The 21,451-nt window shown below is 37.3% G+C and overlaps 1 protein-coding gene across 1 annotated transcript in view; it reads right to left on the bottom strand.

Annotated features, from left to right (window-relative positions):
• The window catches only part of DPP10 (dipeptidyl peptidase like 10), a 440,052-nt gene extending 418,806 nt beyond the window's left edge, over nt 1-21,246 (bottom strand). Inside the window, exon 1 of the mRNA XM_062004641.1 lies at nt 21,217-21,246. The gene's annotated coding sequence lies outside the window, so the exon portion shown is untranslated. The remainder of the gene's footprint in view (nt 1-21,216) is intronic.
• Between the last annotated feature and the right edge of the window lie 205 nt (nt 21,247-21,451).

Here is a 21,451-nt window from a genome sequence, read left to right as displayed (position 1 = left end):
TTCCTGCAGCTGACACAGCCACTGTCAGTCAATTCTAAGACAGACTCTGCAGCTGACCAAGGCCAAGCCAATTACTGATTGAGATAACACCTCTGTGATTAACTTATTTGAAAAGGGGAAGAAGTTGCTGCACAGTTGCTAAACTGCAGCAGGACTAGGGAGTGAAAATGTCAGTGGAGAATGAGGGGGAGGAGAGTGCTTATGCAGTGGAAGAAAGATTCCCCTGTGACCTGTGATGAAGCTCATGGTGAGGGCCTGCCCCTGCAGACATGGAGGCCAGCAGGGAGCAGAGATCCACTTGCAGCCCATGGAGGCCCCCACGCCAGAGCAGGTGGATGCCTGAAGGAGGCTGTGGCTCCTCGGGAAGCTTGCCTTGGAGCAAGTTCCTGGCAGGACCTAGGAGCCTGTGGAGAGAGGAGCCCATGCCAGAGCAGCTTTGCTGTCAGGAGTTGTGATCCCGTGAGGGCCTAAGGCTGGAGCAGTCGGTACTGGAAGGACAGTTCTCCCAGACCCATGTGTTGGGACTCCCATCTGTTCTCCCAGATGATCCACGTTGGGGCAGGGTCTGAAGAGCTGCCCCCGTGGCAGGCTCCATGCTGGAGCAGCTCATGAGGAACTGTAGCCCATGGGAAGGACCCATGCTGGAGAAGCTTGTGAGGGACTGTCTCTTGTGGGAGGGACCCCACAGTGTAGCAGTGGGAAATGTGAGGAGGCCTCCCCCTGAGAAGAAGCAGCAGCAAAGTCCATCTGTAATGAACTGACCTGCACCACTGAGTAGGAGAGTCCTGGCAAGGAGGGGTGGGGGGAGATGATTTAAGATTTGGTTTTATTTGTCATCTCCTTGTTTTGATTGTCCATTAACAAATCAAACTTTTTCTCCCCAAGTTGAGTTTGTTCTTCCCCCTTCGTTTGCTGATTCCCTACAAAACATTCAATCCTTTGCAAGTCTCATTCTTAGGCTAACTCTTCTTGAGTATTTTACTGAAAATGAGGAAACTTAGATCAAAGACACCCGAGAGCTCAGTGCTGCAACTTTGAGTAAGTCCCATTGGGGATCTACTAGCCTTGATACCCAATGCCTACTGAAGTAGTAAATAAATATTCTATACTGAAATCCAAAAATACTTGAATCTGTTGAATAATTTATTTTAGGAGTTTTAAGTAGCTCATGAGACCAAGGAAAGAGAGAGGTTCAACTCCTTCATGATACTTCTCTCTCATATATAACACTGAAAAGACCACAGTCAAAAGACAACATTCAGTATTCGTGTTGCTATAACGTTTGCCAAAGAAACTGAGATTTTTATATTTTTTTTCACCTTTGTGTGATCACACTGTATCAAGTTTAGATTTTTAAAATTTATGTCAGTTGCTCATATCTGCACTGAGGTATAGATGACATCACATACAGTGTAATGTAATGCTATTTCACTTACTGAAACAGCTTTTAAATTTTAAATCTTGTCTTGCAATAGAGAATGATGCTACAAACAATCAGTCATCTTTATCAAGTCAGTTGTTATTACGGGGATGGGCCATCCTGAGAGGATTCCTGTAAGTGAATTCAAAAGCAGTGACAGAAACCTGATGAGCAAAACAATGAGCTATAGTCAGACATCTTTCTCTGCCACAGAAATCCCCAGAAACAAGCCTTCATCTACATGCCAGAAGTGACTGATGAGCACCACCTGAATATAGCATAAATCAAACAGGCTATCATAAGTGTTCATATTTATTTCATATGTTATTATCATCTTAACTGACATAACAAGCTTATTCCAAATTTCCAGTGATCAGTTGTTTACATTCATTGCACATACAGTTCATCTTTTTATAAAGTTCAGCAGTTAGGAATCCTCATTGCCTTTCTAATTCTTTTTTTGAATTTTTCTAAGCAAAAGGAGCTGGCAAGTGACATTTCCTAACTACAATTATAGTACATTTAGCAAGCATTTGGGCAAAAAGTCCATGTTTTACTTATCTGGACAATTTGGTATATCTGAAATGCTATAAAAGTTTTCCTCTGCAGTCATGTATTTTCATTTTATACTTTAGTGCTGAACACAGTCATGATGTGGGGCTGAGGAATATGCAAAGTTTTGTATTTTTTCATGCAGCAGTACAGTAGTGCAGTAGTAGTAGTAGAGCAACAAAATTCTAATTGGTATGTTGAGGATAATTCCCCTAAGTACAAGAGAGAAGTTGAGAAGTAAATTTTACCACGGGGAGTTTGCACAGAGTCTCTATACAATCCTAGAGAGAACTGAAGGAACTTTTTTTGAGGAACTATTCCTAAAAATGCATACATGATATAGCCTTCTGCAGTATAAATATGTGAGATCTGTAGACTGTAGAAAATGTACATTTTTTAACCAGTACCAACACAAGTTCACTATAGAAACATACACAGATACTATTGAAATCTTTGACTACGTGTCTACATTCTGAGACATTTGTGGCAATACTGAGATATCATCCTCACTCTCTATAGTTCATATTGAACACAGAAGGACAAAGCCCTACTATTTTCCACTAAAATAAAGGATTCCAGCTAGGCAGGTATGTCTCCTGTGTGCATTCAAAATCCACATTTTGCTTCAAAGCATGGTAATCTCTGAAAGTTCCCATGCCCTTGTCTTTTCTGCTCACAGTTTTCATTGAAGCATCAGCTAAATGCATGTCTTCATAAATATCCTCCTTTCTGAACTGCAGGAGAAGACTGGAGCCACAGGTGTTTAATCACTGAAGCTAACTTTAACACATTTTCATTTTGATATGATACCTGTACGTTACTCAGATATGTTACTGATCTGTACTTAAATGACAGGCTTACTTGATCTGTAGCAAGTCTACTTATATGTACTCAATATAATAGCATGTGCTAATTCACAAGTTCTATCTTGCTTCAGGTGGTCCTACATATTCACCAGGTATACCAAGTTTTATAGAACAAACTTGTCACTGTGAAATACTGTCATTCACCGCAGAGGGCTAAGGGTTTGCGGCTATTAAGCCTACATATAAAAAAACAAACCACAAATTCAAGGACATAGCATCAGTTTTAACTGCCAACAAAGTAAACAAGTTTCTTAAGTAGAAACTCCTTTGGGACTGTCCACTCCAATCTGTTCCAAAATGCACAAATGGATTTTGTCCCATTCAACCTAAATTGCCTTGCACATCGTGGAATACTAAGTGCCTCACTCTGTTTCTCATCATGTGTTTTGGGGGAAACATGGCGAGTTAGGGATTTATTATCTGATTGCCCAAGACAGCCATGAAGTAGCTGGATCTTGACTCAGATAGCAGAATTGCTGAGAAATCAAAGTTAGAACATCCGCATTTAATGCAACCATGCAGCTTTTTTAATTAGAATTCACTAAGAAACTTTTGGGTTTTGCTAAGAGATGAATTACATGGTAAGTCATCAGAGAAGAAAAAAAAAAGAATTAATTAGACCTGAATAGCCCAAGAAGAGGGTTGGGGTTTTTTAATTGAACATATAATTCTATACCACTGCCCATTAGCACAGAGACAAACACTTTCCATTATATTCAACAGCACTAATAAATTCCTAATCAGGAAGTGGAGTTTTCTAGATGACATTATGTGAATAGAGTAACTTAAAAAAGAATGGTCATTCTAATTTAAGCAGCAGAGGGGAACAATAACTTTACACCAAAACTGCAATGCAGTTATACTGTGGAGCAACTCCACCAAAGTGAGGACAATTACTTTAAATTTATGCCATTCTACTACAGCAGAATCTAGTTACATTTATTACAACAGGTGACACAGGAGACACAGAGGCTTTGTGCATTACTAAGTTCAAAATAGTGTGCATACACTATCCACAATGTAATTTCAAATTGAATTTACCATACAGTGGCAGGTATCTATCATTTCATACAATTTAAGGCACATTTACCATTCTGCTCCAAGATTGCTAGCATACAGTGAGTTAGCTTGACATTGTGAACAAATGCAACTCATCAACAACAAGGCCACGTAAGAAAAGAAAAAAGTTGCTTGACATTCTCTTTCTGTACTGAAAATAAACAGCTGTAGAATATGTATGAGCTTATTATTTCTATTTATCATACATAGTAAATAGACACAGAACAAAATAGAATATGGATAATGATTTAAGCTTAAAACAGATGCCCACTTTAGGCTTTTGGTTCTGGTACCCAAGTTAGGAGCTTCCTTATACATGAGATACAGACACACAGACCTCTGAGAGACAGCTCAGAAATTCATCTCACTCATCCTCTGGTGACATGTCTTACACGAGCTGTCCCATGGGAAGTGTCCCATGTCCTCAGAGCAACAAGATTTCTCAATTCATACTGATGCTGAAATGATGGAAATTGGCTAATTTGGGGTCAGAATAACTAAATTGCTTCTTCGGCCCATATATTGGACAAATTACTGTTTTTATTTCTAATGTAGAAATACCAACCACTGTGTAATTCACTATTTATTTCCTACTATGATTAATTACTGAATTTGGGGCAGCAAAAGGCAACTTTTTGGGCATTTATTTCAATCCCAAGTAATTAAAAGCAAAATAAATATTTAACTGTGAGACTGTGAACATGGTTCTTCAATTCTCAATTACTAGATTGAGATTTTGCTTTATATCCTCTTGGGCAGCATTGACCTCACCATAGAGCCACACCTATGGTACACAGAGATATTCAATCTGTTACCAATTACAAGGTTGCAAATGAGTTGAGAGATTCTCTCTCCTCCTTTAAGCAATGAAAATAAAAATCTGTATTATTCAATGGAAAGACTCACAGTGACAAGGATTAAAAGGCCAGAACAGCACTAGCAGTTATCTTAAAATTTGAAAACACATTCCAGGGACATACATTTTTAAGAGCTTGGAAGGAAATTAAAACCAAAACCAACAACGGTCAGACATTTCAAGAACTATAGTGACAATTATGTGGAAATCTTTTTAATGTAAATGAAGTACATTCTCAATTTATGTTTTTACTGCAAAAGACTTAAGGAGACATCTCAGAGAAAATAATTTCTAATAGCATTCAAGAAAACAGTCTGCATAAAGAGCAGACCTTTGCCTCTCACATAAAGCATCATGAACAGCCTTAGTAACCAGGAAAAACATTTTTTTTCCTCCAATTATGCAGCAAGGTTTGTTTTGCAGGGTCAGTTTTTGAGCATAAATTCAAGTCTATTGGTATTACAGTGATTATTGCAAACACTGTTTTGTTTTGGAAAATACCTAATTTACACATACACACCCTCCCCCCTCCAAGTTAACGTTACAATTAGCATCACAAGAATTAGAACTTCTCTTCTTTTCTCTAGGGAAAAACTCAAATCCTCACTTAAAAGGAACAGTCAACAGATAGCCTTTTAAAATTATTAATTATCATATTTTAGGTAAAAATTAGTTATGAAAGAATTTCACTGTTCCTTGCTGATACTAAAAGATTTACTGATTTCTGTTCCAGGTGTCCTGTTTGCACCCAATGATAATGGTCATGACAATACAAAAACTCTGGAATCTACCTTTTGTTGTCAGGTGTAGCCCTAACTCAGCATTGTCTATTTCAATGTCAGATCACACATTTAACAGTCATAACTGCACTGAGCTAATTACACAGGGAGTCAACTATTCCTATGTGAGGCTATGATTTGCTTGAGATATACTATCTTTATTTACTGTAGGATTATCTCTGTTGGTATACAGGTATATTCTTGAGTAGGAAGACCATCTGGTAAACTATCATCAGTCCCAAGAATCCCTGGCTGATAATGTCAAGTACAGCAACTTAAACAGTGATACTTTGCTCTTGGTTCCTGAGAAGACCGTTGTTTATTTTCCTGAGCTACCATCTAAAATCAATGGTGCGTTCTGTGGCAAAAAATGGGATATTTGGGGCAGTTTGAAACCTGGTCATACCAGTATTGACCTATGTTTCACCTTGAGACATGTTTTTGTGAAAATAACTGGATTTCATAAGCTCTGAACAGCACAATTTATAGATTTCTGGCAGGTCTGTAATTCAGTGTATTGAACAACTTAAGGCATCTGATCAGGTGTCCTTGATAGGATGGAATTATTGACCGAAGAGCTCTAAAAAGGGCTTGGAGAGCAGCATATGTGACAGCAGCATGGTAGGCTGCACCTACAGCCCTGTCTCCTGTTATATTTACACACACACACAAAGAGAAAGGGTCATTATCAGACACAACTAAGACACAAAGCAAGCCCTTGCCAAAAATATTAAGCAGCTGACAACTCCAGAGCATGACCAGCTCATTACTAATTAGTCTCCAAATCAAGATTATGAAAACATGACTATGATTACTGGATTAAATAGATTTACTGTTTACTTAATAGTCAGGTGACCCCATAAGCTACATCTACACTGATAAACAAAAAAGATTTCTGTCAACAAACTTTAAACACTGGATCTCTGATCATCCACTCTGTTTAATTCTTAGTTTACTCACTAATTACATTTTAGCAGCTCCAGTTCTCTCTTTTCAACACAAATCTGCTCCAAAGGGGTGTAGACCTAAACTAAAGGTTATGCCACTTCAATCCCCTGTTGTCTTCCAGTACAAATGTAGCAAAAGAGAGCAGAAGAGACTTGTTAAAGGGAATGGAGCCTTACACAGAAAAAGCCAATATTATGCCTGAATCCCAGATAACATGACACTGACAACATGATATCAAATCAACCCCCTGCTACAGCTCTACATATCATTTTATTCTACATTACTGAAACAGGTCTGCTCAGGAGCAATGAAGAACTGAACTGATACATTTTTGTTTCTGACTGTCTGGTAAAATGAAGATAAGCAGTGAGGCTATTGATTGGCTTCATGGAGTGATGGCTCTGATACTGGCTCCTGTTCAGTTTTGGTGACTTAGATTCAGAAATATCCTGCTCAATACATTCTCACTAAGGAACAGCATTTCAGCATCCCACTGCATTGTAGCTACAAGGCTTAGTGAAAAATTAGTATCATTATGAATGATGTGTAGCCAAATCATTCCAAAACCCCTATAAAATTTCTGTTAAGTAGTATTCAATTTATAACCATCAGCACCCCCCATTTACTGTAATCATGACATTGTTATGGGTTCTGTTAGGTTAGTTATAGAGCTAAAACTCTTGCTTATGAGCAGGATTAAAAGACATAAGCAGCGAAATATATTGAAAATCTACTTAATGAATTTATAGATACCAGAGAATTCTACTTCATGCTGACTTTGAAGCTGATTATACAGGTAACAGCAATGTAATGCTCAGCCTGTGATCAAATATTTGGAGTAATTCCAATAACAGTCAGAAGTTAATAACAGTTTTAAAACAAGTAACTTATGCTTTCTTGGATTTTCAAACCAAATTGGTTTATAGGCATTAAAAATTTTGTTTTCCTTCCAGATTAAGTGATACTAGTATTGGTCTTAGCTATATACTTCTCTCAAACCACTTCAGAAGTGAGATGCTCAGCTGGACATTCAGCTTTGCTTTTGGGAATTCCTTTTACTCTTTTCCCTGTTCACTCTACTATTTTAAATTAATTCTCTTATGTTTAAATGTAAATATTACGGATTGTTGAGATCTTTTGGGAAAGCCTGTCCTACATTTCTGAAGAAAGTAAACCAGGTAAATCAGGATAGGAGCAGAGACCTTCCCTTGGATCAATGGGTTAGGAGTCATGTTCATAGCATTGAAACAATGTAAGTTATTCTTGATAGTCAAAACTATATCTAACTGTAAAAAAAAAAAAGAGTGAAGAACATCACGATAATGAGTAACTAAGCAATAAATTCATTGTGAATTGTTCTCAAAATGTCGGCTTGACTCTCAATGGCATCAAGTCTTTTCCAATTACCCTAGCTAGTCTAGTAAAATCTATTCTGTCCCTTCCACATAGCCTAAAATATTTTTCTTTTCATTCCATTTTACCAAAATATGGCATATTGATTGTTTTTTAGAAAAAAGCTTATCTAAGACATTTGGAGAACTATCATGTAAACACGAATGCCCTAAGTTCAAACAAAACTAAGTTAATATGAAATGCTACACAAAATGTATGCAAAACTGGCATTATTAATTGAAACAAAATCATAATTAGAAAGAGCATCTTAAATTATTCTTAAAAGAAAAACTGATGTGCACTAACGTAAGAAAAGATGATGAAAACTTAAACCTCTACTGTATCATTGTTCCTATTCTTCAAATGTTGATTAAATCTGCCAATCAATGGGCTGAATTCAGAAATCATGATTCAGGAAGCAATGAAGACTTCAAGCTTTGGATAAGTGATTTAATAACCCACCAATCCTGTTTAGTAAAATCTTTATGTGCATTTACATTTATAAATTAACAGTGGAGACATGAAGTAATTTTTATAGGTGCTGCCTTGGCTGACACACAGCAAAGCAAATCAAATAGCAGCAGCCCAAAAGCATGTGATAGTATAGCCAAAGTTTTCTAATTAGCAGATGTTTATTTCCATTAAGAGTGAGATTGCTTCCCCACTAATAGGCTATATACTTACTTTGTTCAAAGTGAACTTGTGCACAAGCATCATTGGGCCACAACAATTCAAATTCTGGATGAAATTAACTTATGATAACCATTCTATTGTCTGCAACAGTTTGAGAAAAATCACAGCTTCTCAGTCAGTGATTCTTTGCATTTTCTATTAATCGGGAACACCTCCAGGATGGGACGAGAACCCAAAACCCACTATTTTCTGTATGGCATTCAGGAATAAACATTTTTAAGCTTCTCTTGGAAGGATGAAATACCATTATTCAACAACTTAAACATTTTGCTTTACTGATACACAATTCTGTCTCTGAGACTGGATACTGAGGCTTGAGGCATAACAGCAAAAAAGCTGAGAAACTCTCATTTATGACCTTGAAGCAGTCTGACACTAAAGGGAGTTGACCAAGTAGCTGCAACTAAAGCAGGTAAACGTTGTACAGGGAATAAGTACCTCAATTTACAAAAGAGGATGGGATGATCATCCAGCTGCACATCCATTAGTCAAACTTCATTAACATATGGAATTTAGAGAACATCTTAAAGGGATGTGCAATGGAAGACAAGAAAAACAACAGAAAATGAGATAAAAGCCAAGGCAGATTTCACAAATGTAGATTTGACAGATAAAATTGATATCTTCTTTGAAGGATAATTGATTTACTTGATAAAAAGTATACCGTGGATATAACCTCCCTTGATTTTAGGATAGTATTTTATAAGGCATCATATGCAAATGTTTTGAACTGTAGAATGTAGTAATTAATATGGACTTTTCAGTAGTACATATACAAGGACAGGCAGAAAGGTTGGAGCTCCTCTGCCTGTAGTCCAAGCTCATCAGCAGGAATACAGAAATGCTTTAACAGCATTGGAGCACTTTTTAGGTTAGTGTTCTGAAAATGCATCTATTAAGTTGGCTTTCACTGGTTTTACTGCAAGATGTGCTGGATTTTATCAAAGTTGCTGTTCAGATGAGTAACTATACATAGATATGCACAGAATATGAGTAACCAACAACATTATTTCAACAGGAAAATAAAAAAGGAATGAGTTTCAAGCCACTTTATCTGCCAGAAAACAACACCCCCAAAGAACACTAAATCCAAACCTAAAGCACTCATCCTAAGTCCTGGAAACTTAAAAACAAAGTTAAGTTATATTATTCACTCCAGCACTGATAGTCCTTACTCTTCCTCAGAAGCAAGTCTTAAAAACTAATAGTTATTCATGAGCCCCAGATCAAGCAGAAGACATGCATTGGATAGAAAAGGACATGGATTGCATTTTGAAATGTTGAGCATCCCTATATAAAGGGAAAAAACCAAAAAGTCTCAGAGATCCCTTGAAAATGTTCATATTAGCCTTGACAGTCAGGATAGAATGTGTTGAAATCTACCACAGACTAACAGAAAGTAGCTAGTGTCACTTTACAGCTTGAAATAATAACACTTCAAAATGCTACACTCCTAAACACCTCTAATTGTTTTGAGATAGAAGTGTTACTTTTTTATGGATGGGAGCATGAATGAAAGGGAATTTGAAACCTGTAAAATTTTATGAGCTTGATTTTTATTTTTATGGAGCTAAACCTTCTCTCAAGGTTTGCATTCCTTGAGTGCAGTAACTATGAATTTTGGTATGAAGTGTATCACAACAGGACACAGTCTGGTGCTGCTGTAGCCATGCATAGCACAATAGAATAGCATGGAGAATGTGTCATGAAAATGTCTATCTAGAAAAGACCAATTAAAAGAGGCCAAAAGGTAATCATGACTCATTAGTGATTACAGCCATAAGTATGGTCTGTAGCAACACAGTGATGAGACAACAGGCTCTTGTGACGTGAGTAGAGAAGAAATGAAAGGAACACAAACCTGTGAAGAGACAGCAACAGAGGGATAGAAAAAAGAATGATCTAATTTATATAAAAAATCCTGTAGCCTAATCAAGGAAAGAAGATTAATGACACAGGAAAAAAAAACTACGAACATGGAGGAAGTTTCATTGGGGGAAAAAAAACCACCCTGTGATTATGTAATTCCTACAAAGACATTAATTACTACGGATGGTGTAGTCTTCTACAGCAAGAGGCACTGGGTGTAAAAGATGAGGGGTATATCATTAGCCCTCCAGCACTCAATTTAGTGCATTTTCCAATCAAACTGAATATACAACTGTCCAGAAATGACACAGAATATACAACTGTCCAGAAATGGCTCCTTTCTTCTTCCGTCACATCCAATCACCATACAGCCTGCACAAGAAAGAGATGAAGAGAAGTGCACACACAAGCAAGCTTCTAGGTTTAGAAATTCCTCTCTGTGGGGCTGTTGCAGAAATTCTAACAGTCAGGGGAAACCCAAACCAATTCCTTTTTCATTTCTGGATAAAGAATACGAAAGTAATGGCCACTGCCATGGTCAAATACCAGGACTTGAAGATAATTTAAAATCAGAAGGTCTCTACAATTTGTGTTTGATATGTCAAGGCCTGGGAAAAAGGCCTCAGGTAATAGTTGGCCTCTAGATGGACCCTGCATAATTGTACTTGCTACATCTATACAGACAATAGTTTATTTATGGACAATAGTTGCATTAAGGAAATATTCATAAGTATTAGAAAAAGAGGTAGCTTAGACAAACTATAATTGTTGATGAGAAAGTCTCTAAGTATTAGTGAAGGATGCAGCTAAAATGTATATAAGAATGTATTCATGGTGGTTTTTCCAATATATTTATTCTTGTGTGTGTAGGGGGCCACTGTTCAAGGCTGGGAAAGCAGATGGTCAGCCTCAGCTGAAAGTTACATGAATGAAAAAGCCCAGAAGATAAGGAAACTCCTTTGATTCCTCCTGAAGACTTGGCCAAGTTTCAGTTGGTATCACAATGGAGAATGATGTCAGATATTCCACCAATTATGTATTGTTTATTCAATAATATCAAAAGCTGGACTCTCTTTCAGGGACTTCAACCTCACCTACAAGTGGCTGTACTGTGTAGGAGCTCCCAATTGCCAGGACAGGCTCTCCAAATCCTCACTGCAACCTGGGCTCCTCAGCCACTGCAGATCTGGATGATGGTAAAATATCAATAGGGCAATTGGTGATGTATCTTTCTTAATCACTATCTCTGTTCTCCTGTAGCAATGATTAGGTGCATTACCTTGCTTATGCTTTTTGATGTTTAGAAATTGGAATGTTTTAATTCTAATTAGAAATTAGAATTAGTTTATATTTGGAATTGAATGGTTTATCCTATATTTTGGCTTATTCTATTTTTTCCTGTAACATTTAGAAGTAGACAGTAAAGTGAAACTAATTGGTGTGTGTCTTTTTCAGCTGCCCCCTAGTCATTTGGCAAAACACTTGGCAACACAGTGTTGTACAGCCAGGCTGGAGAAAAGAGCACTAGTAAACATATCTGAGCTGTGAACCCTCTATATAGGGGATACAAAAGTAAAAATGGATACAGGAAATAGAAAAGTATGAGGAGTACCTTGAGCAAATGACAGTAAGTAACAGGTCTTCCCGATTTTCCTGCTCCATAGTTGCAACAGCACTATTAGGGTGTCAGACATAGTGTCAGGTACAGTTTAGTTCCATTTTTACTATGTGTAATGTGTAATCTTCACATTGAGTTCATCCATCAGGTGAATCTGGAGCTCAGATATATGAAATGTACAGAATTGGTATTTTTGGCCATACAGGACACAGATGACATCAAAATCAAGGAAATTATTTCTTTTCCTTCAATGGTCTTTTTTTCCTGTTATTTCTGTTAGCCTAGAATTTTCCTCTCTACATTTCATCTCTACATTTACACATGCTTATAAATACATATATTTTAGGTACTCTTTTGTAGGCACAATGCTTAGCAGAATAAGGACAATATTTCTTTTCATTTTAATGCTATTTTTTGCTACATAAATCTCTACTAACTTCTGCAAAGAGCTTTGACAAGCATTTGCCTTATTTACAGCTGGGAACAGCATCAACAGGGACTTTCTGAAAAGATTTCACCTCAAGAAATGGGTTTGACTCCAGGATTCATATGCAACACTGTATACACAGCCAAAATTGTATACTATACGTAGCTTTTATACATTTACCCTGACCTACACCAGCATAAGCTCAACACACTACCTCTTACAGGGCAGTGTTAGAATGTCTTCCAATTCATACTACCAAGATACAGGGCCATAGGAAATGAACAGAAACAGGCTGTCTAAAGCTTCCCAATAATTCTTCCTGAATTTAGCACTGTGAGGAATTAATGTAAAATTTCTTCTTTCATCTCAATGTATTTTTAGAAGAGCAGCCCTCAGCAAACCACAGCAGAGCACTATTTTCAGTTCTGATTCTAGAGACCTTACCAAACCCTGCTTTCCAGAAGAAACTACTCTTAGTGAATATACAAATGGATGAGAACTTGCTATCAAACTAAAAAGCAAGGTGAGGTCAGTACAGTACTGTATACCAATTTTACCAGGATTATTGCTTTAGAATTTTACTCAGTTTATACCTTTGTACTTCTGACACACTTTATGCCTCTGCATCCATCAAGTCAACTGTAACCTAAACTGAGAATGTAATATCATTTTATGATGATGCTCGATCTAAAACCAAAACCAGAGTAGTGACTATTTGTTAGCAACAGTATTTTGCTTTCCAAGAGATCTTGCTTGAAAAGTAAATTTTTTAATGAATTGAGAAGGAGTAATTTAAAAAGCTGAAACAAGGTCAGGTAGCAAGTGTGAGCTCTGTAACGAGCAAGAGTGCAAGTACATATTTGGCATTTTACAGAACCTTCAGGCTTAGTTTGATTAGTTATTAAAATTATGGCTAGCCTACAGGGAGAACCACAATAATTGGTATAGGTCATAGATAATCAAAAGTGTCTTTCCCAGTGGGATGAAACCTATTAAAATCAGATATTTAAATCTCTTTACACTTGCATATTCAACTCACGTGCAAAATTACTTGTCCCAAATCTTTGTCTCCAAGGAAGATTGCAGACATTTTTCATTGTTCTTTATTTGCTGCTAATTAACATTTTCAAGAGGTTTGAGACACTATACCCCAAAGAAATGATTCTTTCTAGATGCCAGATCTTTTCTTTATCTTGTTGAAAGAACCAACTTTAAAGTTCTGAATGTTTAGATTACTTCAACTGACATCTCAAAGGCTACTATCTAAAAAAGAATAGTAAATGCAGCCCATTATTTCTATTGTGAAAATCAGAACTTAAAATGAATGTTAATCAGATCAATTTTAATTACTGATTGAAAAGTCCAGCTTTGCTATTGAGACAGCTATTACAATTTTCTAATATTAATAATTGTTATGATGAAGGACTCAGATGAAACCAATAATGACTTTGTCTACTACAGTTAAAAAAAGGGGAAAACTAGTAGACATTACATAAAAAAAATAACCGATCAATATGTATTATGCCATGAAATAGAGTAGGTAGAAATGAAAAATCAGCACCTAGTAACACAAAGCTTTGTTGTTTAACATATGACTTAGAGATTTACTACTCAGATCATTGTTGTTTTATTCAGAAATAAAAAAGCAAAACTTCTCTTTTCACTAACCACATTTCAACAAAAAATCAGAAAAGAGTTTTCAGTGATAGCTGCCTCTGGGGCATACATGTAGCCCTTGATAGTTGGCCTAAAGCTCAACTTTGAAATTTAAAGCTTTAGCTTTCTGGCATTATTTTAATGACAGAAGACTATGTGCTTACCAGTCTTGCTGTTTGTAATGTCACTCCAATCAGCTATGACAATAACTCCTTAAAATAATTATACAGTATTTTTTGCAACTCTTTCATGATTCACACATTCTTTCAGTCTCTGGGAAAAATTTGCTTTGATTCTCTTTCCTCATAGTGTAAAAAAAATATCTTTCCTCTAGTCCGAGGTATTTATCCAGCAAATGAAAGAGTGTGGAGAGCAGGAGCAAGGTACAAACCACGGTTAGTTGCCAATCAAGTGAATATACTAAAATAGATTTTACTCACCTTGACAACATCCCTGCACATTCAATGCAGTCACACTATTGTTCTTAGTAGTTTCGCTCTTATTCCTCATTTGAAATGCATTCCACATTTTCATATTCATGAGAAAGGTATTAGAGCTTTAAAGATTTCACTCAATCAAAGCTGAACTGTACAGAAAAGGATACATAAGAAAGCATTGAGCAATCTTTATTAAACTATTACTAGTGGTGTAATTTTTCTTACCTGCCTATAGTGACATATTGTATAATTAAACACTTCTGTCACTGCCCAGAAAGTGTTCCTTTATGCATCAATGTAAGCTCTATTATGGAGTATACGACTAAAGGATTCATCTCTACCAAGAGAAAGTCTCCCAGTCAGGTCAGAGAAACAAAATGACCACTCCAAAGGCTCCTGGCACTAATGGAGATTATGTAGACTCTGATTTGTCTAGCTATATAAATGAAATTCTCACTACTTTCTGTGACATCTATTAAGAAAATGTGTTGCCATAACTATATGTATCACTTTTTCAGGGAATTAATGCTGATGTAAGCAAGTATTGGAGCAACAGCATACTACTGCTACCACATTCCAAAAGCATTAATCTATAGATCATTTGCCATTTCTTCATTATGGCTCAAAGTGCAAAAAGAGAAGGTAACAGACTGAACAGGGTAGATGACAGCACGCCATCAGACACTCCTATGGCAGGACATGGCAGCTACAGACCACAGGGTTAAAAGCAGCAGACTTAAAAAGGACTTTCAGCATGTCATCTCTTGTGGTAATACAGAAAAGAAAGGAAAACTGCAATGTTAATGATCTCTGTTGAGAGGTTTCGAATCTCAGCAAGGAGAGCACGTACCCAACTCACTTCACTTTCTGTACCAAAATTTACATCAGATACACAATACTGTGGACTGGGAGAACAAGAGAAACATACGTAAGCGTCAGACTGATAAGCAATTGTGCAATGAAATCAGAAAAGAAGAAACAAAAGCCTGCTAAAGATATATTTTCTACTTGGACAAACAATTTTTATCTAGGTTTTAAGAGAGCCCAAATACATTAATGAAAACACTTTTTCAATATTCAGGTTACTGGATTGTAACTTAGTTGCAGAACCATTAGTTAATGACTGTTGTGTTAGAAGCCCTCCACATTAAGGCAGCATTTTAATTAGTTTAGCTGAGCAATATGTTTACTGGTAGGGGAACATGTCCAATAATACAACTCAGCAGGAATATCTAACATTATACATCATTGCCTTGAGAAGATCATTGAGCAATGCAATGCTTAAACAGATCCAAATCTTGTCACAATCAAAAATTAGACTAAAAGTTAAGGGACTCCAGGAAATCAGGCTTCTATATAACATTTGGCCATGATTGCTTCAAGTCATGGATCACTGGGCCTAGTCTCAATAAGGCCAAGTGCTGGGTGCTGCATTCGGACCATAACAACCCCCAGCAGCACTACAGGCTTGGGGAGGAGTGGCTGGAAAGCTTCCAGGCACAGAGGGACCTGGGAGTGTGGATTGACAGTGGCTGAACATGAGCCAGCAGTATGCCCAGGTGGCCAAGAAGGTCAAGAGCATCCTGACCTGGATCAGGAACAGTGATGTCAGCAGCAGCAGAGAGGTGATCATTCCTCTACACTTGGCTTTGGTGAGACCATACCTCAAACCATTCTATGATTCTATGAAATATTACATCTAGTTTCAGGCCCCTCTCTACAAAAAGGACATTGAGGTGCTGGAGAAGATCCAGAGATGGGCTGCCAAGCTAGCAAAGGATTTGGAGCATGTCTCCTACAAGGAATGGCCGAGGGATCTGGGGCTGTTTAGCCTGGAAAAAAGAAGGCTCAGGGAAGACCTTATCACTCTCTATAACTACCTGAAAGGAAGTTGGAGCTAGGCGGCGGGTGAGTCTACTCTCCATTAGTAACAAGGAATACAACAATAGGAAACGGCCTCAAGTTGTGCCAGGGGAGGTTCAGGTTGGATCTGAGGAGGAATTTGTTTCCTGAAAGGGTTGTCAGGCATTGGAACAGGCTGCCCAGGGAGGTGCTGGAGTTACTGTCCCTGGAGGGTTTAAGAGATGGGTGGATGTTGCACTTAGGGAAATGGGCTACTCATTGATAGGGCTGGAACAAAGGCTGGACTCGATCTTAAAGGTCTCTTCCAGCTTAAATGATTCTATTCTATTCTCCATGTTCCTTGAAAGAAAACGAGCACTCATTCCAAGGAATTTTACTCTAAATTTCTACAAAAGGCATTAAAAAAAACAGTGACTCATTGACTCATTGATTGGTAACATTGTCATATACTCTAGTAATCTACAAAGGTGAAAGCTTTGCACTACCGGAGATCCACTTATGTACTAAACTTGTCAAGTTTGCTTCTAGTGAGCAAACACTCCCAAACCTGAGCAGGCCATTCCATTAAGTAGGTAAAAAAAATTCATAAGCTCTGATCATGCTTCTCATACCAAGATATGATTTTATAGATACCTGAGGCATGAAAAGATTTTATTTTACTCCTTAGCAGAGTGGATCCACTTTGTCAGATGGATCCTGTTCCACTGCCTAGCTGACCTTGATCCTCAAAGAGTGTCTTTTGTTAATAAAAAACTAATCTCTATTGTTGACATCAGCTGTGCAACTATTTGTTGGTATGCAGAATCCATCCATTCCTGCTCAAACCTTTCCTCCTCCTCAGAAGGACTGAGGAAAAACCCAGCTGGGCCCCTATGTGTGACCACCATCTCTGGAACCATTCAGTCACAGGTGATATGCTTCACATCTCCTCTGAAAGTGCTGTTGGTGCCCACATGGAAGAATGGCATGGGATAACAGTGTAAAGGCCAGAAAATTCTCCACAGTCTTTCCACAACATCCCAGATCCAAATCCCTGGGGCAAGCCACAAACGTCCCAAGACAGTTGATCAGGACAACAGATGGGGTTCCTCTGACCCATACAGAAGAAAGTCTCCCAGAATAACTCATCTCTTCCTCACAGACATCCTCCTGCATGACTCAGGCTAAGCCAGCATAGACACTTTGATGGCCCCCACCTGCTGTTTTGGCACTGAACCCATTCTGTAACTGCCTATCTACTGGCAGAGGCTCAGACTTCCTCCTGCTTCAAGAAAACACCAGCTTCCAGCCTTCACTGTCACAGGACTTTTCCATTTCCCAACATTGGAAGCAGATGAGAAGACCAGCTGCCCCAGCTCAGTGACAGGCCCCAGGTGCTCTCTGCTACTCAGTCTAAGAATCGGCATCCTCGATAGGACAGATCAGTAGCTCATTGAGTCAAGACTTCTGACATGTCAGCAGTGCTGAGCATGTGTACGTGTACAGTGTCCTTGTCGAAGATTTTCCTCCCCCCACTCACTATGTATAGATCAAATTGCCACACCTGTTGACTGCCTTCATTAGCTGCACTGTCAAACACAGCCCAAATCATTTTACCAGACATTCTTCAAGCTCTTACAGCTACATCTACATTAGAAAGAGCTAAGTCTAGGGAAAAAAAACACCTCTGACAGAGAAGCCTAGAGTGGAAAGCTATAACAGCTTTCAGTCACACCATCTATCTTCTCAAATGTCCAGTTATAGAGAGACATTATTGACACGATGTCAGGTCATCGCTCTACAAAATTATAACATAGTTGCTGAAACTGTTACTAATCTGATGACAAAAAATACTCCAAGATTTTTTTTCTCTGAAAAGAACTGGAACACTAATATTTCAAAACTGACTTGGTAGGAATGACAAAATTGTTTTTGCCAGAGAAATGTCTTATTGTGAAAAAAGCCTACAGCAAAGTACAATAAACTCATTGTAACACTGCAGATCTCCATGGATTTTTGTTACCTGCATAAAGAAAAAGAAGGAATGTGCAAGTGAAATCCAACCAACTAATACACTGAGTATGAAATGTTAAGTGAGATCACAAATCTTTAAACATCTTTAAATATATTCTTAAAAAAAGAAAACATATAAAACCACAAATCCACATTATTTTGAAGCAATTAGTCAGAAAAATCCCAAGAGCTCTTGATAAATCTTGTGCAAGACCCGTCTCACAGTGTAACCACCCATACTATACTTTTTCATGATATTCAAATTCAACATCCTTGGAATTAAAAGAGGAAAAAAGAATCTAATCCAACTACTAAAATGTTTCATTCCAAAACAGAAAGTGCATGACAGTGTCAAAACTCACCAAACAAAATCACAAATAGTCAAAAGACTAACATATTGTCAACTGAATCACAACAGAGAAACAAGCTACTTTAACAGCTGTGACTTTAAAAGCCTTTTTCCTACTTCATTATCCACCCCAAAAGCTGAAAGAGATAAACAAGGGAGCTGTAGAGAAATAGCAGGAGGTCACATCCACAGTTTTGTAGAGGAACCAGTGCTATTTGAGACACACATAAGTGCTCTGGAAAGAGGATGAATAGAGAGGTGATAATATCTGATGATGACACAAAATTATTCAGGGTAGTAAAATCTAAACTAGAGCACAAAGAATTGCAAGAGGATTTCATTATATTGAGAGACTGGATGACAAAATACCAAACAAAATCTAGTGTTGACAAACACAAAACATTGTAAATGGAGAAAAAAGTAACCATACTACACCCACATGGTATTTGGGTCATATTACTCAGGAAGGGTATCTCATACATAGTTCCATGAAACAACAGCCCATGGTTCAGAAGCCAGCAACATGACAACCAGAATTCCATGAATTCTTAGCAAAGGAATAGAGAAAAGGACAAAAAAACCACCATTATTCCACAACATAAATTGATGTTGTTACTGCATCCTGAGCAACACATGTTGTGATTGTTCCTGAGATTGTTCCATCTCAGGAAGAAAAAGACAAAAGGAAAGAGAAACAAGTATCATCAGAGATATGAGGAGAGTTGAAATAGAGTCAGACTTCTTGGCTGAGGAAAAATGCCAAGTGAGGAAGGATGAATAGGGAAGGATTAGTCACTACTTCTCATAAAATAGGAACTAATGGACGTCAAATGAATTTTTCAAGCAGTAGGTTTAGAACAAAGGGAAAATCTTTTTCACACAAATGTAAAATAAATAAATTGATTTCTGCAGCCAACGATGAAGATGGATGTAAAAGTTGATTACAGAAATTTATAAGTGATTAATGTAAACTTCCTCCATTTAGGATGTCCTTGCACTGCCACCTGCAAAAGGCCATCTCATACTTTGCATTTTGACTGCTATTTTTTTCTCATATTCCTTTCTAACTGGTGAACTTTGAACACAATACAGTTTCAGGTATGGTCTCTCAATAGCTGAATCTTCACTACTGGAAGAGCAACCAGCTTCAGTTCTGGAATGCAGCAACAGCGCAAAGGGCTCGGTCCATAAGTTTTAAGATCTGCTATAGATGTGTGAACCTTGTTGATGGACTTTAGCCAGTCTGCATTCAAAAGAGAAGATCCAACCCTTGTCTACACATCCTACCCAAGGAGGAGGGAAAATGAATAATCCCAATTACTTTTCACTCACTTTTAAATAATCCATATGCCTGGTCTGGATTGCTGTGCAGCTGCAGGATCAAGCATAGACAGGTTTGACCTGACAGCGTGGCAGCTTGAACAACTTCTGCTGGTGGCTCTGCAGTAGACTGGTACACATGGTCTACTAAAGGACTTTTGGTGTGCAATCCCCCTGCTCAGTAATAGCAAGGTAGATTTTATGGGGACTGATATTTAATAATGCTAACTTTTTACTGAGTGGATGTTTTTCTTTAAAAATCCAAGGCTGTTCATGTTCTTAGGGAAAAAGATAATATTCTTAGATTAACAAGCAATTACAAAAATACTTCCTCCATATAGATTCACATTACCCTGCATTTAACTATTTTTCTCTTCCATAAATGCAAAAAAGCCCACATAGCCTCATTTATTCATTAGCTACACATTATATGCTACTGTTCAACATTTATTGTTGAATTATATTTCACTAATGAAACATAACTCCACTTCCTCTGAAATTTGCTCCCTTTAACTTCATTAAAAGGGTTTTTTTCCCCCTTTGGGGCATTTCAAACCATTTAAACTGTGATTAGCCTCCAAAATAAATTTTAAGTATCAGATATATGCTGAAGGAAACCAAAGGTATTTTACAATGCAAAGATCACATGCAGAAACCTTGCATACATACACAAAAAAAGAGCTTTCCTTTTCATTATTTTATAGAATGAGTTCTAGTACATATTTCTGAGTCACCTACATACTCAGTAAAATTAAATGACTGCATGTAAAACAGTATAGTTTTCTGCCTAGGAAGAAGCAATTACTATTTTATATAGTACCTGTTCAAAGTTGCTATCCTGAATAAGACTGATGTTTTAACCTTTCCAGAGACATAAATGATAAACTTGTTCAAGGACAAAATAAGACATTTGTTCTAGAAATTCTTTCAAAATCCTGATATTAAAATATTATCAATAAACATACATGAGAGTTTTCAATGCTTTTACATTGAAAATTAATAAACAATAAATTAAATACTAAAAACATATCAAACCATCAATAAAACTTGCAATTAAAATAGGGTAACTGTATACATTTCTAATAAATTAGAATACTGTGATCTGCTTTGGCAAACTTACCAAATGGCTTATTTTAATTTCATGGGGTTTCTCCCCATTATTCTTCTTTTGCAATTCAGCAAGCACTACTGCCATCTCCTGATCTTCAGCTGCATATAACAAAATACATCGTTACATTTCGTCTAAGTGATGTTAAAGCTTTCTAGAACTTAATGGTCAATGACTCAGCCATTTGCTGTTAGCTTTTTGAAATCTGTTTTTCTAGTATGTTGACTTTATTTCTGCCATTCTAAAA

The sequence above is a fragment of the Colius striatus genome, chromosome 11 (genome assembly GCF_028858725.1).
Source record: "Colius striatus isolate bColStr4 chromosome 11, bColStr4.1.hap1, whole genome shotgun sequence".
In the NCBI taxonomy this organism is placed as follows: domain Eukaryota; kingdom Metazoa; phylum Chordata; class Aves; order Coliiformes; family Coliidae; genus Colius; species Colius striatus.
The sequence above is the reverse complement of the archived record's forward strand: the minus strand, read 5'-3'. Positions and strand labels throughout refer to the sequence as shown.